This window comes from Hyposmocoma kahamanoa, unplaced genomic scaffold (genome assembly GCF_003589595.1).
Source record: "Hyposmocoma kahamanoa isolate Upper Pololo Valley unplaced genomic scaffold, ASM358959v1 64, whole genome shotgun sequence".
In the NCBI taxonomy this organism is placed as follows: Eukaryota; Metazoa; Arthropoda; class Insecta; order Lepidoptera; family Cosmopterigidae; genus Hyposmocoma; species Hyposmocoma kahamanoa.
Genome location: NW_020653852.1, coordinates 9,015,247 through 9,035,302, shown reverse-complemented (window position 1 = coordinate 9,035,302; position 20,056 = coordinate 9,015,247). Strand labels below are relative to the sequence as shown.

Sequence of the window (20,056 nt, the reverse complement as noted above, 5' to 3'; positions counted from 1 at the left end):
TCAAATGAATTAGGATAGGACTGTCAAATCTATGGACAAGCGTATTCAGGATGCTATTGCGGCTACCACGTGCACGGTGGAGAAAAGAGGCGGCCTTTTTTCGCATTATAGCGTGAAAGCCGTCTGAGCGCGCCTCAGCGAACATTCCTGACGCGCTGCAGTGACGTGGTTAATGAACAAATTTCGAAAATTCTTTTTTGTATTTTTTTTGTTCTCAGAAGTACCTAGTTACATTCAAATTTGAAGAAAATATTCCACCACTAAGAGTGGCAAATTAGGGGAAGAATCCGGTTTATGGGTTTCTCCCACTTTCCATTAACTAATATCATTAAACTTGGCAAATATATATAACTCCACAAACTTTTAAGGACATTGTTTTTATAAAAAGTTGTAATTATTTTAATATTCTTTACGCATACAGGAACGAGTACACATTATTTTTAATATCAATGCCTTACTTTCTCAAACACATATCTCATAAAGAGTGATTATTCAGGAGATGCCAAAAATTTATATTTATTTTAAATTTCTTATCAAGGGTGTTTTGTTTTTTTTTGATTTTTTTGTTTCTTTTTTTTTAATTTGAATGCCTTAAGAATAGGTAAAAGCCAGTGTGTGAATATGAAGGAAATGTGATGTGAAATCAGCCTGCAAATTTGTATAAGCAATGCATTTTTTGTACTTGAGTTACTTTGTGATTTTGAGATACGAGTTTGAGAAAGTAAGGCGCCGATATATTATTTCCTATTTCATAAACAAATCCAATCGCAAAAATAAAACTAAAATACTTACAATATTACAATAGAGTATTCGAAATGTATCATTATAATATTTCAAAGTACAGAACAAATAAAATCTTGGGTAAGTAAATTTTGATAGTCTAAATTCCCTTCGGGATCGTGCAAGTAAATAAAAAATGTATTGTACAGATGCATAAGAATAGAATTGTGATGGATGATTGAGAAAGAGCGATAAAGATCACAAAAAGTAGTCGATAGGAAAAACAATCCAAGAAAAAAAAATTATCTTCATACCTAAAATCGACTTGTTTATTTTAACAATTTAGAAAAAGTCCTTGGAAATGAAAATAACTTGACAAATGAAACAACAAAAAAAAAACAAAATTACAAATTATGTTAAAAAATCTATATAAAAGTTTTTAGTTTTGGTTTTTAGGTTGCCTTACCGTAAGCGCGCACGAAATTGTTACGATGAGTCACTGGAAAAGAAGCGGGAAAACCTGTTTGCTAGATGTAATGGTTTATGTATTTACTATTAAATAACGGTTTTACAAAAAATATACAATACACCTAAGGATATTGTCTGGAGAATGTGCTAATGTGTTACACTATAGAATTTACTTTATTCGATCATATAAAATCCTGTAAACAGGCTAAAATAAATCTAAAATTAGTTATTTAAAAATATCTAATTTTGTATATTTTTTTAACGGAGATATTTGTCTTTAAGTGCTACAGCGAACCTGCTAAATTTTTGGGTTTCAACTAAAGACTTGATAGTTATTAAATTCACATTTATCCCAAAATTTGCAAATTGCCCAGTGGTTTAACCACACGTCGCGCCATTCGCTGCTCCGTCAGTCGTCGTCGGGCGCTTGTTATTCGAATTAATTTAGTGCGCGCGGATTGTACGACGCGAGGGTAGTCCCCTACACCTCTCCTCACCTCATAAAATCTACGCTCACTTTGAAATACTTCGCCGTAAAAGAAGTATCCTTTATCCGCACGTTGTATAACCTAAATGCTATCCCTAGTTTCATTGATGTATTCTGTTGTTCATTGAACGAATTCGTGCAACCGCATTTGTGGATTTTGTATTACCATAATCATAATACTGAAATTATTATAAGCTTGCTATTATTTTAGTTAAAGCATGTTAAGTAAGACTTGTTGTCTGCACTATCGCACCTGTAATGACAGCTGTAACTTGGAAATAAAAATTTGTGTTCGCGGTTCCATGGTCACGGGTGACTGAGAGAGAATCATGGAAAAGGTTTGCATCTAATTATTCTATTACTATAACTGTGAAACCACAATATATTAAAAAATTTGCTAGAAGGCGTCGGTTCGAATCCGGCTGGATAGAAAGAATTGTTTCTTACTGTTCGATCTTTGTATTAATAATTGTAACAAACTAGTGGAGTAACTTCACAAAAAATAATTGAAATCCATTTAAGACAAATTTAATTACAGATAATAGTGACATCTCTCGAAAGGGGCCGGTAGCTGTAAAGTTACCTAGCTGGGTGACAAAATACTATCGTAGAATTGTCATAGATGGCGCTACGAGTAAAAAGTCGTTGAAAACCAAATACAAAGATCCGACAACAAGCATATTGAAAAATTCGTGAGGTCCGCTAGTTCGTTCCATAGCTTAGTTGGCATAGCGTCTGACACGGTTTGCTAGAAGACGTCAGTGCGTATCCGACCGGATCGAAGGGTTTTTTTCTGAGTGTTCGATCTTTATATTAATAATAAAAATTATAATATTGTTAAAGTTAAAACCAAGGACTGACCTAGTAGCGACGCCAGCTAGTCCGTAAATCGCATAACGTGGATGGGCTGTAAAACGGTTTAACAATTAGAACAGATTGCCTTAACCCTTGGGATTGGCAGATGTCGGCGAAGGTTCGAGATAGATTGGCCTAGTTATAGTTGTATTGAAACATTTTGAAGTTAATTACTTAGTGTTTATAGAGTGAATTGTATGTTTTACACTAGATTTGTTTATATATCGCTTGGTGAAAACAACAACGTCATCGTCATCGTTATTACGAGCTGTGCTCTTCTTGGTGTAGCCACCTACACTCCTCACGGTTCGTAGCAGCTAGCACCTTGATCTTTTTATAGCTGCTCTTTTTCCATAATACCATGTGACCATGTGATTGTGACTCGTCTAGTCTTAGGGATTATAGTGACACTTAGAACTTTAATTCGCAAAGATCTGAGGAGTACTGCCACTACACTACCATGAGATATAAGACAACACTTAACAATGTACATTTAATTTCACCAGCACCGTTATCCCTCTAAACCGGAACGCAGCAATGCTCACATTACTGCTTAGCAGGTACAGTTACAGGTAAGGTAAGGTTACAGGTAAGGTTAGGACGTTAGGAGGTTAAGGAGCTCTACTGCTACTAAATCACTTTGATATTCTTCTTTATTTGTCCACTGTACGCCATTCTTGGCCTTTCTCTCTTTGTTTTTCCTTCTCTCTTCTCCTCAGTTTTAACTCTTACAAATTCGTCATTACGTAACAAATATCCCAACATTCTCCCCCTCCGCTTTAAACAATGAGGAAATTCATTAGACATATTCCCAATCCGTTTTACTTCCTCAATTCGCCTCCAGCAAGCACCACATTTCAAATGACTCCAATCTCTCCCTGTCATTCTTTGTGATTGTCCATGTCTCGGATCCAAACACAGCGCGGTATTCCAGACATAGGTTTTTGATTAATCTTTTTTTAAATTGTATACCGTGTATATATTTGACGTGAAAATGAATTTTATACTATGGAAAGTCTGATTTGCTACTGCGATTCTAGTATTTATGTCAATGGTACATTGCGTTAGACAATGTATAAAATTTATTAAATGTATTAAAAAGGTGCACAAAGCAATGTGATATTATGAAGTGCTTTTGTGTTAATAAGACCATTTTATTCACTTCCAAATGTTACAATAGTTTATCTTGTAAGAATAAATAGGTAATTAGAAGAATTGCTAACTAAAGTACGAATGATATTTGTTTAAGAAAATCCCCACTTATTCCAACAAAATATTATATTATAGCAGCAACGGAAATTGATATCTACACTTTTTTTACGCACACTCTGATAGCCCCGCACTAGGGAAAGCCTGTATCGCGGGTGTCATGAACACACACATAGACAATAACAAATTACACCCAAACTAACGAGAAAAAAAAATGTAGGCCATACGAATTGATCGCCTACCTCGCGAATCGAACCCGGGTTCTCTGCGTGGCAGGCCAGCAAGGTAATCGTTCGGTCATAGAGACAGTTAAACGGAGCGGAAGTAATGGAGTACTCTTTGATAGTACTACCAAGATATTTGAAATGCGGTATCTTCTGTACTGGAATGTAATTTATTTTGATGGGGCTGGATTCATTTTGGCAGGATGTTTTGCTATAACGAGCATTTTGGTTTTATTTTCGTTAATGTTAATGGAAAATGTTTAAGAGTCTGATTAATTCTAATGAGGAGGGCTTCCAACTGGCCTTTGTATTCTATGACTACAGCAATGTCACCGACAAACTAACAATTACCATTATTCACCTTTATGCCTTCTGTAGAAGTCTTGAATGTTTTGTAATTCATTCGACAAAAATTTTGAAGATAATATCACTTAAAAAAAGTCAGGCCTCGGGAAATGGTGATTATATGGATTAAGATTCAGAAAATCGGTTTAAATTTGAAAAAGCGCTATTTTTTTTTAAATTTATTAAAGTGCTATTAAACTAGTACTTGAAAGTTTGTTGTGAATAGTAATATATATACTACGCATGAACACTACATTATATTAAATTTTATCAACATTGATTGAATTATAAAGCAAATATCTCAAGTAAACTAATTAATATTTAGCACAGTATATTAATATTTTGTTTACCCTTATTAAATAATAGCATACGCAGGGCCGGGAGAGCCCTTCGCTCAGAAAGGGTTAACACTCGAACGACTGAATGATACTTGGCCGCCCGAGAGACGCACGGCTACTGACTAAAACTGACTTTAAATCAAAGAGTAGTGGCAGTTTAGTCAAGTGGATAATGAATGTTAATAGGGATTATAAATAGCTTCAAAACTTTTTTCTCTTTACGTAGTTCCAACTTTTTGTTTTAAATCGAGATGTCAATTTTTGTTCCATTTTCAAAGAGTTCGTCCAGGGAATGCTGCTATTTGCCGCCAAGCACTAATGTGAGCATTACTGTGTTCCGGTTTTGAAGGGTATCTAAGGGTGCTAGTGAAATTAGGAACATGAGATTTGTCAACGTAAGACGACATATGATTTGTTATTGAATATCAGGTGTTTTTACTATTATGAATCTGTCATTCTCGGACGTTCACTAACCAATTACCGTGGAATTTTTTATTATTTAAGTATTCGATGTTTTTATCGTGCAATATAAGTTAATATTCGAGTATCGTATCGTGAAATACTATTTAATAATTACACGATAATGTACATGAATACGCTTCCGAGACGTGGATATTAACAACAGTCCTCGTCCACAAATTCAAGGTCGCTCAGCGTGCGATGGAGCGAGCTATGCTTGGGGTTTCTCTGATGGACCGAATCCCTAACGAGGTCATACGTCAGAGAACTAAAGTGATCGACATAGCTTGCAAAATCAGTAAGCTTAGGTGGCAGTGGGCCGGGCATGCCTGCAGGGGGGTTGATCGCCGACGGAGCAGACTTGTTCTGGAATGGCGACCACGTCAAGGAAAACGTAATGTGGAACGCCCTGCGGCAAGATGGATGGACGACGTGAGCAAGGTGGCTGGCAGTGGCTGGATGCGGGCGGCACATGACCGGGAGAGTTAGCGTGCTCTAAGGGAGGCTTTTGTCCAGCAGTGGATATGTGTAAGCTGATGATGATTTTTATAATTAGGTAGTGAACCTTAGTCCGAGGATGACCGATATTCACATTTTTTGTGAAAATGCTCCATTTTGTTATTATTATTGATACAAATATCAAAACAAACACAAAGAATTTTTTTTCGATCTGTTTGGACTCGAACAAGTGCTTGTTGCCTCATGTGACTACTGCCCTTACCAACTGAGCTACTGACCGATGCAGCGGTTACAGTGAGGCAACAGACTCTGGTTCGAATCCAGTCGTATGGAAGGAATTTTCCTATGTATTTGTTCCATCTTTGTATCAATAAAAATAAGATGTAATTTGTTTCGTTGGTTGTCCATGTTTTTGTCTACCTCATTTATTGTTTTTCATCAACTTCTATCGTTATGAGATACATACATACGTTACAAGCGGTATACAGCAGTAGCATTACAAAGCCCTTCCAACAAAAAGGCCCCTCCTATTGTCAGAGTAATTACCTAATATTTAATGGATGCCGAATAAATTCCCTTTCATAATTGCGATGAATTTATTTTCCGTTTTCCCGCATACCCGTTTTTCTTTTTTGCGCTTCATAAAGTCAAAATAATAATGTAAAAATACGACTGTCCGTTGTTCTGTTATTACCAAAAACGAGGAAATGCTAATAAACAAATTACGAGGGTTTTTATTTTAAATCTTTTGACATTAATTTGGTTTTGACTACTGAAGATAGACTAATAATATGTATATGTCGTTTTTACAGTTGTTAAAGGGTCTAAAACAAAACACCTTATTACTCGAACTCTAACTCATATCTGTATTTCATAGGTAAACAATTACACTTGCGATCATTATCCCTAAGAAGAATGAGCAAGAAACTCTAGGGGTTGCTCGTTGTAAACAAACATTTATACATGTTTAACACTTACAACACTTATTTCAAATATTGAAACCACATGCAAGAGCTAAACGGATCAATATCTAGGATTTTTGTTATCCAAATATTCAGAAACTGTATAAATAATAATAATAATGTGCCTGAAAATCATAGCAATTGCCTAGTATCGAACTAAAGAACTATCTACACCAGATCACCGGAATTCACTCTGCGGCACAATCCAGAACACCCAGATTAGAACCAATTTAGAAAAGTTCATTTTCCAAATTGGTCCTACCGGGTATCAAACCCGGGACCTCCTCATCCAGCGTCCATAATGCAAACCGTTGGGCTACCAAGGTCCTCTATTTTATGAAATGAATCTTAAGTTCGTTTTTAAATATCAAAACAAATGATTATAAAAGGTAGACAGATATGCTGTCTCTTTTTAGCTAATGTGGTTTGCCGCCTCAAAAGTATGAGATAACAAATAAATATTGCTGTTTCTTTCTAACACCAGATTTCTAAAATCTCCTTTCTTTTCCACTAGTTCTCATCAATTATTCTATTTCTATATCTATTTGTTATGTTTATTAAAGGTATTTCGTTCAATATTACATTAAAAACCCAATTGTCGTGCTATTTCAAACAGCAATATCTATTAAAACCCTTTCCAGGAAACGGACGTAGCCCGGTTTAGGCTAAAGACAGGTTGGGCGACAGGGGCCCAAAAGGGTCTACAGCTTCTCAAACTTCGGGGGTCACATGCAATATTGCCACCTATAAGCGGTCAGTAAGAAGCTCTTTTGTTTTGAAAATATATCACGGCCAACTTAAGGAACGATAGTCATAAAGTAAAGCTTAATCATATAACGTCGTCTTAGAGTGAACGCCTCATATGTGATTATTATGTAATTTTTCAGGACGAAGATAAAATAGTAAAAAGAAAAATAGAGTAAACACAATAATCTTTGCCGTTTCAATTTTAATTAATTAAATTATACCTCTTTCAGATGCTATATTACTGCGGACTGCAGTCCGGTTTTTAAAGGTGAGGTTATGGTGAAAAAAAAATCTCAATAAATACATTTGATCGAAAAGCGACCACTCCGTCATTTATGATACCTGTAAAGGTATCAGCTGCGGTGAAAAGGTTGTTCAAAAATCTCTCACTAGATGTCACCAGCGGCGATGAATGACGAAAAGTCAAAAACACGTAGGAGAATTTCGATGACTCGGTGACTCGGTTAGAGCAATGCTACGGTGCAGCAAGGACGTGGGTTCAAGTCCCACCGGGTCGACGAAATTTTTCTGTGCGTTCGATCTTTCTTTTTATAACACTAGTGGAGTTATTTCACAAAAAATCTAAATAAATACATGGGACTTGTCAACTTATGTCTCAGAGTATCAGGCACAGTGGCAGTGCCCGTCAGGTCTTTGCGATTTAAAGCTCTGGGTGGCACAGCAACTGCTAAGGATTGGCGTGTCGCTTTCCACTAGGTGCATGACTTGTTCGCCTCAATCCACTAGTTTGTTATTATTATTGTTGCTACAAAGGTCGAACACAAAGAAAAATTCCTTTGATTCCGAATGGACTCGAACCAAAAGAACGTGGCCCTTACCAACTAAGGGTCGTATTCCAGAACTCTACTCAATGCTCAAGTCAGGACTTGAAATACGACCCTAAGCTACGGATCGTAGCCACGTTGAGCCGAGAGACCGTGGTTCGGATCAAATCGGGTGGACGGAATTTCTAGTTGTGTTTGTTCGATCTATGTATAAATAATAATAATAAAATGTTTATAAATAATTAATTTATAAATTTTAAATAACACGAAATAAATATAATAATATACTCCAATAGCGCCGATAAATCTTAAAAAAAAAATCAATGTCGCTTCCAGATGCACTCAGTCCTATATCTGTCAAGTTTGGAAACAGAATAAATTTCTACCCTACGTAGAATTTAAAAAATAAAATAGATTATCACACTACCTTTTTATGTGATAGTATACAAAATTGTAGCCTTAGTGAATTTAATTTTATTTGTTTTTGATAGTAATTTATGTCTTTTAAGTTAGCTACATTAAAAAATAAGCTAAGTGTTTGTGATGGGTGCGCTATAAAGCCCGAATTTTAGCAAATATGGATGTGAAATTTGTCATGTAAGTGAATTGTTGTTATAATTGTTATGAAAAATAAATATTACTTAAACCTCATAAGTTTTGCTACAACAAAAATCAGTAAAAACAAGCTATGTTTTAACGCGTGTGCGAGGTTTCCACTCTAAGTCGACGACATAAGTGTAAACAAACGACGCGAGAGAGTTTGGGCCTCATGCCAATCTAAGTTACAGTCCCTAATATTTCTGTGACCGCGCCTGATGTCAAGTACCTACCTATAGAAATATCTTTCTCTATCAATAGAAAAGGAAGTCCTCGTGCTTAGCTACAATACGGATGGTAATGACCCGGAGGAACTGTTAGCGAGGCGGCTATTGTTTCGCTTGGTACGTCGTCATTATACTAACGACACTAAGGTATAGAGACGTTTAACTTCATATAGTTGTGTCAAATGAGTTGTGTACAATATGAAATCAATCTATCGTAACTATGTTGTGGACGTTTATTTCATCGTTGAACGACTGTCGTGTCTAGCAGTTCCCACTAGACCGTGACGACTATTTATCAGTTCACGGCAGCCGCCTTGTCATTTGCACGACTCATTTGAAGCTGTGATTATCTGTCGTCACATTTTTATTGTGACGTTTTATTTATCGTTATATTTTATTTACTGCCTCCGTGGCCGAACGGTTACCATACCGGACTGCCACGCAGAGGTTCCAGGTTCGATTCCCGGGCCGGGAGAAATATTTGTATGGCCTACATTTATTTCTCTCGTGAGTTTGGGTGTAATTTGTGGTTGTCTATGTGTATGTCCATGGCATCTGCGACACAGGGTTTCCCTAGTGCGGGGCTATGTTGAGTGTGTGCGTTATCGTCCGACGACTGTCGTTCTAGCTCTTCCCATTGTCACGACTGTCTGTTCTCGTAACGTCAAAAAAGTCGTGAACGACAGTTAATCGTGTTGTTCTATGTGTGAACAACTTGCTTGAGAGGCGGTAGGTCAAACCATTAGGCTACCACGGCTTAGAATCCTTATCCCGTTGCTCACAAATCGCACATGACAACTAACATAGTAGATATTATTTCAAAATTGCTTTAAGTTATATTAATATTACCTATTTCATTTCAAAGCGACAATGTTGTCCTGTATGTCATTCGTATACGATTTATTTTCATAGTGAAATTAAATCGTATACGAATGACATACAAATAAAGCGAAATTTTTGAGATAAAAATGTACAAAGCTATTAACATTTTCCGCGCGGTCATCTAAATACACGCAAAATAAATACTACATATATTTTACTTCCGCTAGTGTCAGTGCATCTTTTTATTTGAGTAGCTCAACTCTACCCCAGTACAAAGCAAGTTGACACAAGTTTCTCGTTTTATAAAGACCTTTATAAAGTCACTTGAAAAGGACACATGGTTAGCTTGTGTTGGCACTGCATAATGTAAGTCTTTTTAAAGACTTAGTTTTTACTTGGGTATATATTTCTGTGGATTCGAAACACGTTTTAGTGTTTAACCGACTCCGGTTATAAGGTTTTAAAGATACGATCTCGGTGTATTTATTTTACTACATCTTTTTTTATTTTCAACAGGATTTAATGCGCACATATTAAATTATTTTCATATTTGTAGCTTTTACAAGCTCGTTCACAAAAGTGTTTATGAATAGTGCTTAAATGCAGGTAATATCGACGAAAACGTGGGGATTTTAACTGACTTTAAAAAAGCAGGAGGATCGAATTGTGAACAATTCGACTAGAATTTTTTTGTGTATTTTTTTATAATATCAAGTGACGACACGAACAAGTCGTGCGCCTGATGGTAAGCTACACGCCTGTTTGTAACAGTTGCAGTGCCATTCAGAGCTTTAAATCACAAAAATCTGCTGGGCACTGAAAAATGCGCCCATCACCCTGAGACATAAGTTGACAAGTCTCATTTTACGCGATTACTCCAATGTATGAACATCGATGATTCTTTTTTGTTGCAGTAGTGGTCCAAAGAAAATATTCCACTCTTAAGGTTGGCAAATGAGGGGATGAATTCGGCATATTGAATTTCATCCACTTTCCGTTTACCGATTTCAATAAAACTTGGTACATAGATGCAATGCCAATGAAAATAAAATGTTATGGTAAATTAGAGTTGATCTGATGATGGAAATGGCACACAGATTATAGGAACTACTTAATGGTGTACAGCAGCTACCTTGTGTTTGGGCTCATTCTTCTTTTTTTAATACTAAGTTCATGCGCCTAATGGTAAGCGATACATCTGTCCATCACAGAACTTTAAATCACAAAGATCTGAGGGACACTGCCACTGCGCCCGACACCCCGAGTCTTAAGTTGACTAGTCCCATGTGTCTGTAATTTAACCATCACACTTAATGCTGACATTACTGTTTGGCGGCAGAAATAGGTAAGGTGGCAGTACTTCCCTGGACGAACTCTTTCACAAGGAGCTCTAATGCTGCTACATCATTCGCCGTGGACTTCCATTTGCGTTTAAGTTATCGTTGAGGAAACCGCGGTAACGAACACAGCGAAAGCAAATTAGCAAATTTTTGATTTTGGTTTTTATCAAATTAAAACGCCATAATTATAATTATTAATACAAAAATCAAACACTTAGTGTTTTTTCGAAATGTTCGATCTTTGTATTAATATATTATAACAAATTAGTGGAGTAATTTCTAACATTCAATAAACTTAATTACTTTCATAGATTTCTCATAGGTACGGCTAAAAAGTCGTTAAAAACCGAAAAGATCCGAGAACAAGTACATAGAAAAATTCGTGAGGATCGCTGGTTCGTTCCGTGGCTTAGTTGGCATAGTATCTGCACGGTTTGCTAGAAAACCTCGGCTCGATGGACTTTTTCTAAGTTTATCTTTGTATTAATAATTATAACAAACTAGTGGAGTAATTTCACAAAAATAACTATCTAACAAAACAAAAATGTCTATCCGGGGTTCTCGCATGCCGTGATAGCAATATTATTATTATAAATTGTATATAACACAACTTGGAAATAGCTGAACTGGTTCACTGATGGATTGCAAAGACTATATTTCTTTTCATTTACCATTTTGTTTTCTCACTCAATGCATTGCTAATAATTTAATAATGATTTTTCAATTCAATTACGATTTGTGTTCCGTTACGTAATGACACGACCGGTCCTGAGCACAGTGAGTTACCTCTGTGTGCAATCTTGCAGTTTATTAATATGTTTATTCTGTTCCGATGTTCCTGTGCACGAGTTTTTTATGTTGTATGTGTTATGTCTATATGTCTGTGGCTATATCGATTCATAACTTGAAGTTGTTTATCATAGACCACATGCATACTTTTCTTTCTTCCGTGCTGTTTGTTGTGTATCAGATTGTCTGTTTACCTACTTTTTGTTTATTTAATGTATATTTAGGGGACTATGGGTTTATTTATAAGTTAATTTTAAAATATGTATTTTTTTTATATGTATGTAACTGTTTGTCCCTCAATAAATTAAAAAAAAATAAAAAAATAACTAAATATCATGGTGGTCAAACATCCTGATATTCAATAAAACACTTAAGTTAATTAATTACAGTTACAATTACAACCAATATCAATGTTTATTTAGGTAGTTTACTACGTTTTCAATTTAGCATCGGATGTTACGGATGAATAGCACATGGTGTTGTCTTGGGTGATATGGAACGGAAACGGCAGGTGTGACCGAATGGCGTCCACAACTGATAAAGGCTTGCTCTATCACGATTCGCCAAACAGGTTTCGTAGTTACTTGTACATTTCTTTTATGACTACAAAGCAGAAGTAGGCACTAAATAGACACGAAATTTTCAAGTTTTTTTAATATATTTAGCGACGGCACTAAAAAGTCATGCGCCTGATGGTAAGCTACACGCCTGTCCATAATGGTTAGAGTGCCAGTCAGAGCTTTAAAACGCAAAGACCTGAGGGGCACAACCACTGCCCGACACCTTGAGATATAAGTTGACAAGTCCCATGTGCCTGTAATTTCACCAGCACCCTTACCCTTCAAACCCGGAACACAGGAAGGTTCCGTTCGTAAATGGTAAAAGAGTCGCCACATTTATCGATACGGAATCGGATTAAACAGGTCCGAAAACGCTTTAAGTCTTTGTAATAAGAGTGAAAAGACTTGCTTTTTGCGTCGGTTGTCCGAGCGGAAGCGAAACGCGCAACATCTGGACGTAAAAGCTTATTCTGATCGGCTCAAACCTGTTTTAGATACCTACAGATTTGATCGATTTTTTGACGATGGACATGTGTCGATCTCCAAAAAAATACAATATCGGTGGTTTGCTTCTTATACAATTACTCGATTTTGTCTGATCATAAAAAAAATAACTCAAAGCACATTTTTATATTAACACAAAAAATCACAAGGCAAAAAGTTATTATTATTATTATTCTTGTATATGTTATTTTATGTATCTACACACATACACGTGTGTGTGTAGTGTAGTTCATATAGATAATTCAGGTATTTTTTCAAATGCAGTAGCATAGGATGGCATCACCGACCCCAATTCGGACTCTTCCGCGCCCACTGGGGGGCAGTAGTGACCACTTTGGGAAACTATGCTATAGAGGATACCCTGATCTTTTGAAACAGCAAACAAACCAATTGCTTGCACTTAACTTTATTACTACTTTTGATTTATGGTAAAATTTTTGGAGCTACGTAATTGCACGAGAGGAATAAATGACATTTACTTTGAATTGACATCTATATTGACTTTGAACATTTAAATTAGTTTTTCGTCAGTGGAATGCAAGGCAGTTTACTTTCAAGTAAACTGAACATTTCAATGTTCTCTATTAAAATCACCAACGCGATTCGCCAAAGTTGCATTATTCGCTACACCACGTCATAAACTACTACCACTTTAATAATTTTAAGGACGATAAGGTGCATGAAAGAAGCCTCACAGCATGACGTACTGTTACTAGGAAAGTAACGGTACGTGTTGTGCTGGGTTCTTTCTCTGGTTCGTTTCTTCACGATGGCAAGCATTACAGTGTATGTCATAGATATGCTAATAGAAGAAAAAGGGCGTAGAAAAGATTGGATTTCATTTACTTTTGATAACAACATAAGTTTCGTAAGATTTTGCATACAGCGATTTTTTAAAAACCATAATTACATATTATCTTTCTCGTACTTAGGTAAGATACATATTTTATTGTATTGTAAAAACAATTGTAAGGATCTGTTTGCGACCTTACGACTTTTTTGGTCATTGTTCTGACATCTAGGATCTTGTCTAGCGTCTAATCTCGTACATATGTATCAGTGCCTAATGAGATTTTTTCTATAATGGAGCAGCTTGCAACTGTATGTCAAATGGGACAGGATAGGAAGCATTATTTACTTGTTCTAACAAAATTCTTTTTCACTTATAAATTGCATAGATAAAAATATTTTAAAAAGATACGTTGATTATTCAGCTATAACTATTAAGTAATTTGTGCTTCAGGGAAGAAAAGGTGTAACAGCTAAACTACAAGTGAAGCAAAGGCGAGTGAAAAACATTTTTTTAAACGTTTTGGTGCCTTTTTTACATCTTCAAGCTTTCTACCTAAACAGATATCTGTTTAGATAGAAAGCTTGAAATTATAACCCAACTACATACTTTCTTGAAATATCGATATCTTCAAACATAATCACCGAGATTACTTGTGTATTAAATTGTCTGGTAAAATTCCTTACATTGGAAGTGCATATATGTATATAATAATATACTAGTATATATAATATAAGTGGCCATATATAAAGTTCCGAATCTGATCCTTGACTTCAAGATACTTATAACTTCTGGATTTTCCTTCACGTGGCACACGTGTGTGTTGACCTCGTTCATTGTTTCTATTGGACACGTGTGACCTTGCTATCGGTATACATTGTTAAAATCTGAGAGAGCCAATAACTTTAAGACGCAATCTACTCAGATTAAGTGACACTATAGTCCGAATGCTTTAGTTTCAGTAGTATGTGAAGTATATATATTCAATATAAATGAATACTTTGCGCGCTCGAGGCGACGAGGTAGTTACAAATTTGATTCTGGGCTAGATCAATTTAGGATACAACCCGCACTAGTAAACTACATAACTCTGGTACTCTTAACACAGGGCATTCTAACTTGAGACCAGGTATATGAACATGTGGCACATTTATTCCTTAAAACCAATACAACCCTGTACTATTTATAATCTTAATTACTCAAGAATTCTCATTTATTAAACAAAGAATAGAAAACATTGGCACTGATCCAATAGGTGGTTTCAAAAAGAAATAAATGATACAACGATAGAGTTAACTACACCTCTAGTAAATTAGAATGTACGAACTCAGCGATAAAAAAAAATAGATATTGTATAAATATATGGACAGATTTTTTAAAAGCCTATACTGCTGGACAAAGGTCTCCCCCCCCCCTCTCTCCACACCTCTCTGTTCTACGCCACCGAGGTCCAATCTTTCAAGAGCGCGTCTATCTCGTCTCTCCATCGACGCTTTGGTCTGCCGAATGGTCGCTTTCTGTCTTTGAGTATACATAAATAGAAATTGATTTTTTTTTCTAGACTGTTTCTGGTCATAAAGACCAGGTTGTATCGTGGGTGATGGATGAGGAGAATAAGTAGCTGTACAGCTTCTCGTGAAAGAGTTCGTCCAGTGAAATAGCCTAAACTAAACTAAACCTTACCTATTTCTACCAAAAAGCAGTAATGTGAGCATTACTGTGTTTTGGTTTTGAAGGGTAAGGGTGCTGGTGAAATTACAGACATATGAAATTGTCAACTTATGTCTCAGGGCGACAGGCAAAGTGGCATTGTCGCTCAGATCTATACGATTTAAAGCTCTGAGTGGCTCTGCAACTGCTATGGACAAGCGTGTCGCTTATTACCAGGCGCACGACTTGTTCGTCCTGTTACTTGGTATAATAAAACAAGGTCCCGGCTTCGATTCCCGGTAGGACCTAAATTTGTCTGGGTATTCCGTAGCTTTATTACTCATAGCCATACCAGGTTATTTGGTGTATTTGTCTGGCCCTTTATTATATTATTATTGTTAATAAAAAGAATACGAACTCAACGACAAAAGTTCTTACAAATAAACCTGTCCTCATTCGCGAATTGTAATACTACGAAACAAGTCAGTCAACCGTGACCATGGGACCTGTAAAGAGCCCGAAACGTCGGTTTGTTAGAAAAAACAAATATACGCGATTTAAATCCGGAAAAATAGTTTCATTTCCTATACTACGAAACCTAACAACAATAAATTCGATGCATAAATTTCGAGCTTGACTCGCGGCGACACAATTACAAACGGGTCGGTGTAAAAAAGTGCAAAACAAACTTTCCATATCAATGTTTTATTTTGTTACTTTTATTGCACTCATGTTGTTGAATTAATTTTTAGATTGCATACTTATATACAAGGGACAGCGGATTGTTATAGATCACTATTTGTTATGACTTTTTTTATTATTCCAAATCACGGGACGAACAAGTATGTAAGTGGCTAAGGTGGTTACGAACCAAATAGCATTATTACTTTATTATTAAAAAAAAACCGAGCAAGAGAAGTCATAGTCTTATGTCAAAAAAGTCTTAATTTTCTAAACAACCGCGATAGTTAGAACTTACTAAAATAACATAAAATGTTTGGCAAGTACTTAAATATAAAGCTGTAAAATGAAAAGGCAAAATATGTTCGATTACTAAATGTGAACGAGTGTCAAAATAAATGCTCCTTTGACTTAATTTATTTCATTATGTGATTTTGTACCTGAATTAATAGGGGGTATTTTTTTCAACTTTGTAAATTACTTAATTAAATTTGTAATCAAATTTAATTCTGTTGTGATCCGATATTTTTTAATTTTTTCTTTTCTTTAGTTCGTTCTCTTGTCAACAATCAAAATAGGCGCATGTGTCCTCTTACCTAATTATTGTTCTCGGTTCACAATATCCAAAACGCTAATTGCTTATGAATTCTTAACTTTTGTGTAGAACAAAATCTCCACTATTTTATAATCCGGTTCATTTAACCGCAATATTTTCGTAAAACAAATAAAACAATTTATTACATTTAACAAAATTTATTATACTAAGGGATATAATTAATGACTTTGACTTACCGATAACAATTGGGTAGTATTGGTTGGTATAAAATGGCAACACTGGATAATGAGGAACAGACAAAAACAGGCATTTTAATTTTGGTGATTATGAAAGTGTTTATTAAAATCCTGTGGTTCTTGTGCTACGGTATCTTGATACAGACATGTAGATACTCGCATTTTACCAACGCTGAATTAGACGAAGACAGATATAAATTTAGATGCCGTTCTAGGGTTCCACAATATGTGTGTAGCTAATTTAAACCATTTCCCGCTTATGTTGCCCTTACCGCTGCGCTTGTGTGTTTTCTTATCAACCAAAACAAGTCTTACTAGTGAATTATACACGATTCGCATGTCAGCCACGCTAGTTGCGTGCCGCCGTAACATTGTTTGTCCAGCGTTTTATGCCATTGCGACGCCTCATTGAGGGTTTTAAGTGCGTCAACCATATAGCTGGAAAAATCAACAAAAAACGAACCGGTCCTCTAGGGAGTACTGCTGTAAAAGGTTGGCATAAAGAGCAAAGTGAGACTGCTCGTTTCATAGTTTACTTTTCGAGGACAGTGTACTGACACTAATATTTAAACACCATAAAAGTGTCCAAAGGTTGTGCATTATTAAACCGCGTTAATTTTTAATTATACAAGTTACATCAAGTCAGCATATGACGTTCTTACGTTATACTTAAATTATAATTTAAAAACTCCCAGTGCAAAACAGTGTAGTCCAAAAAGTCAATAAAGATGCAATCTTTAAGCTAATAAATCGTCGAGACAAAGATGAGCCCAAACACAATAGCTCTCCTACAAGCTGAGGAGTTGCGTAGTCTGAATACTGTCCCATAGGGCTAGCACGATATCGCGCGATACTTTCAACCTTGGTGTATTACATAAGTTTCAGATTTTATCCCGGAATTAATCCGAAGTCCACAAGGCCGGCAAGATGGATGAGTAGTAGCCTTTTAAACAACTTTTATGTGTTACAAATAAGAGAAATAGAATGAAAATGCTTAGATTTTCTTTATTAAATAAAGAACATCAGCTTCATGCCGTCTATCCCGTTTTTCATATCTTCTTCGTTCTTCGACGTGCAGGGTTCCTCATGAATTCCGTCACCAAAAAGCACATGGTAAATTTCAAATTTAGTAGCAATAGAGCTCTTTGTGCGATGAAAGAGTTCGTACAGGGAAGTACTGCCACCTCACCTGTTTCTGCCGCCAAGCAGTAATGTCAATAATACTGTGTTTCGGTTTTGAAGGGTGAGGGGGCTAGTGAAATTACAGGCACATGGGACTTGTGAACTTATGTCTCAGGGTGACGGGCGCAGTGGCAGTGCCCCTTAGATCTTTGCGATTTGAAGCTTTGAGTGGTTTATGATATCAAGTGACAGGACGACCAAGTCAAGACAGTTGCAGCGACACTCAGAGCTTCAAATCGCAATGATCTGAGGGGCATTACCGCGGCGCCTGTCACTCTGAGACATAAGTTGACAAGTCCAATGTGCCTGTAATTTCACCAGCACCCTTATTAAAAACCGGAATGCAGTAGTGCTCACATTACTGCTTGGCGGCAGAAATAAGCTGACACCTGGGACTTGTTAACCTCTGTCTCACGGTGACGGGCGCTGGTGCAGTGCCCCTCCGGTCTTTGCGGTTTAAAGCTCTGAGTGGCACTGCCACTGTTATGAACAGCCGTGTTGCTTAACACCAGACCTACGACTTGGTCGTCCTGTCACTTGGTATTATTAGCTCTTTTCCATGTTAGCGTAAGAATCTTAGTGAAAATATGAATATTTATTTTATTATCATTTATCCGATCGACTTGAAATTTGTCATACCATGTAAGTCCGATGACATTACAATAATATGGTAATCTTGATCTGTAGGGCTAGCACAACAGGGTGCGACTTGCGCGAGAGCGACATACAGCGAGCGACTACAGCAATACCTCGGTACTGCTTTCCTCACATAGAGATTTCAGGCTTAAGTGCTAGTCTTACATATGCTACAACGAGTAGGGCTAGCAGGACATGGCGCGAGTTGCGCAAGAGCGACTTAAAACGCGAGAAACTGCTATTATCGCTTATAGCATCTCGCACTTTATGTTACTCTCGCGTAAGTCGCGCGATATCGTGCTAGCCCTATGGGACAGTATTCAGACTACGCAACTCCTCAGCTTATAGGCGAGCAGATATGAAAAACGGGATAGACGGCATGAAGCTGATGTTCTTTATTTAATAAAGAAAATCTAAGCATTTTCATTCTATTTCTCTTATTTGTAACACATAAAAGTTGTTTAAAAGGCTACTACTTATCCATCTTGCCGGCCTTGTGGACTTCGGATTAATTCCGGGATAAAATCTGAAACTTATGTAATACACCAAGGTTGAAAGTAACGGGCGGTATCTTCATTGATCTTTCGGCGGCTTACGATACAGTGAATCTCAAACATATAACTATCTGTTGTGGGTAGCACCGAGGATTGTAATTTTGTGAATTTTGTACCGAAATTGCTTTATAAACTTCAACTAACATAAACTTAACAAACCAAATGATAGATTTATCCTAAAGTAGAATTCTCCGCACTTATTGAATATCTACGTCAAAACTGGCCATCAATCTTAATCACATTCCTTCCTAACTGACCACCATCGGCCTCTAACTTCTAAGCAAGAACTTTTAAGGTATGAAAAGCCACTATTACTCAGAAAACGCATTAAAGTCCAACCCCTCCAAGATATAGTATGCTTTTCTATTTATGCAACGAGGAAGCAGGTCAGAAGGTTTTTATGTTACGGAGCACTAGTTAACCGACCTTCCTAAATTCTCTGGTCGTCCATTGTACACGTGACATACAACAGAGGGTGTTACAAGAAAGTGTGTTAAAAGCACACTACGACTAGATGAACTTCCGCTGACGTTCTGCAAATGACTGGACTGATCTCTTATTTTTCTTCTGGTAAACGCACGCGTGCTCAATAATGGAGTTGTTTTGTCCACGTAAAGCTGTTGTTTATTGATTCTCCTAAAGGCTAAATTAGAGTCTCAGACACACAGCACCTATACGTAATAGAATATGGGCTTCATGAAGTGTGGCAATCAAAACCAAAGAACCATAAAGGTCCCACAAAAAAAGAAACAGTGGGAAAGGAGTATACATCCCACACCATTCGTTCCGCGCTGGCGAACTCTTCCCTATAAATATGAACTTTCAAGATCAACGTGAAGATCTGGAGTTTATTTACGATAACGTATTCAGCTGG

General features: G+C 36.6%; 1 protein-coding gene across 12 annotated transcripts in view; it reads left to right on the top strand.

The window, feature by feature from the left end:
* LOC113231130 (potassium/sodium hyperpolarization-activated cyclic nucleotide-gated channel 2) overlaps window positions 1–20,056 on the top strand; it is a 385,438-nt gene that overhangs the window by 100,077 nt on the left and 265,305 nt on the right. The gene's annotated exons all lie outside the window — the stretch shown is intronic.